Raw genomic sequence first — 2000 nt, 5'->3', positions numbered from 1 at the left:
CAGCGTTTACTTATAGCCGTTTATTCCCCTCCGCACTCCATTGTTAAGTGAACTCCTAGGCATACATCGCATCTTTCATTTCCTGAACCGCCCAGTCCAAGAAACTCGGCGGTCCAAGACGAAGAAAAGCAGGCAGGCCTTGGATGGGACGCTGGACAACCTTAAGATGAACTGATTTGAACTGTAGAAGTTCTAGTTTTAAACAGAAATTAATCACACCGCAACAAATATGAAAGACACATTACAAAGGAAATTTTTTATTTGTTGCTTCACAACGGTTCGTTCACTTTCATCCCTCAACACAAAACAACAAGGCAAAGATTTCTTTCAGTCCATGTCAGCGTCCGTAGCCGTAGCCGCCGTAGCCACCGCCATGGCCTCCACCATATCCACCATAGCCGCCACCATGTCCACCGTAGCCGCTGCCGTGTCCGCCGCCATAGCTGCGGTATCCCGGTTCCGGCATGGCGCTGGCCAAAGCGGCAATCACCAGCAAGAACACCCTGAGTACTGCAAACACCTGCAACAAACCACCACAACACAATGAGTACTTCAAACATCTACAACACACCACCATAACACACTGTGTACAGCAAACACCTGCAACACACTACCACAGCACACTGAGTACAGCAAACACCTCCGACACACCACCACAACACACTGAGTACTGCAAATACCTGCATCACAACACCATAGCACACTGAGTATTGAGCAAAATATACCATTACATCAATAAGTCTATAATATATATATATATATATATATATATATATATATATATATATATATATATATATATATATATATATATATATATATATATATATATATATATATATATATATATATATATATATATATATATATATATATATATATATATATATATATATATATATGTGTGTGTGTGTGTGTGTGTGTGAAGAAAAGAATTCAATGAAACGAAAACTGAGGCGCATCACGTCAAGCCAAAGCGAAATAAATACAACGTTGACTTTGAAGATTGAGAATGAAGCAGCAACAGTAAAGGTGATGCTGCGTGAAGGGACCCACAGCTTTCAACATGTTACTATTGCCTCGACGACTGAGTGTCTTCGAGTGATGCTGAAGTTCTCCCCCACCCGCTTTATATACTCCTGGCAGCCTGCACCGTTCCCTCGCTCTCTCCCACACCCATACACAAGGATGGTCTACACATTCTGTGACTTTGCGTACAGCAGGAAATATGTGACACTGGTTTTGCGACACGCTCGCACGACTCCTGTTACTGTCACTGCTATACTGGCGTTCATGCCAATGTGAAAAGCTTGTAAAATTATTCGTTTCTAGTATTGTGGTGTCAGTATTAGCAGTATCAGCAGAAGCAGCTGCTTGAGCAGCAGTGCTTGTAGCAGTAGTAGTAACAATAGTAATAGTAGTAGCAGCAACAGCAGCAGCATCAGTAGTAATAGTAGTAGTAGTAGTAGTAGTAGTAGTAGTAGTAGTAGCAATAGTAGTTGTTGTTGTTGTTGCTGTTGTTGTTGTTGTTGTTGTTGTTGTTGTTGTTGTTGTTATTATTGTTGTTGTTGTTATCGTCGTCGTCGTTGTCGTCGTCGTCGTTGTTGTTGTTGTTGTTGTTGTTGTTGGTGATGGTGGTGGTGGTGGTGGTGGTGTTGACACAGTTCTGCAAAAGTGATCTGAGATCAGGTGCAGCCAGGTGTACGTTTGCGCTCTCACTTAGGAGAAGGCTGCCATTTCACTAAGATACAGGTACAAATATTGGTAGTAGTAGTAGTAGTATCAGTAGTAGTAGTAGCAGTAGTAGTAGTAGTAGTAGTAGTAGTAGTAGTAGTAGTAGTAGTAGTACTAGTAGTAGTAATGGTAGTGGTAGTAGTTAAAAAGTAGTAGTAGTAGTAGTAGTAGTAGTAGTAGTAGTAGTAGTAGTTGTAGTAGTAGTAGCAATAGTAACAGTAGTATTACATATAAAGGTGGTATATAGTAGGAGGAGGTAGTAGACA

At 40.9% G+C, this 2000-nt stretch overlaps 1 long non-coding RNA gene across 1 annotated transcript; it reads right to left on the bottom strand.

The window, feature by feature from the left end:
• Positions 1 to 241: 241 nt before the first annotated feature.
• LOC135110746 (uncharacterized) lies at positions 242 to 1106 on the bottom strand. Its single transcript, XR_010273400.1, has 2 exons — positions 1057 to 1106; positions 242 to 520 (listed from the first exon to the last, which is right to left on the bottom strand). It is a non-coding gene; the product is annotated as an uncharacterized LOC135110746 (long non-coding RNA).
• Between the last annotated feature and the right edge of the window lie 894 nt (positions 1107 to 2000).

Source organism: Scylla paramamosain, chromosome 20, assembly GCF_035594125.1.
Source record: "Scylla paramamosain isolate STU-SP2022 chromosome 20, ASM3559412v1, whole genome shotgun sequence".
Lineage (NCBI taxonomy): Eukaryota > Metazoa > Arthropoda > Malacostraca > Decapoda > Portunidae > Scylla > Scylla paramamosain.
Note: the sequence above shows the minus strand (reverse complement) of the source record. Positions and strands in the feature narration are given on the sequence as shown.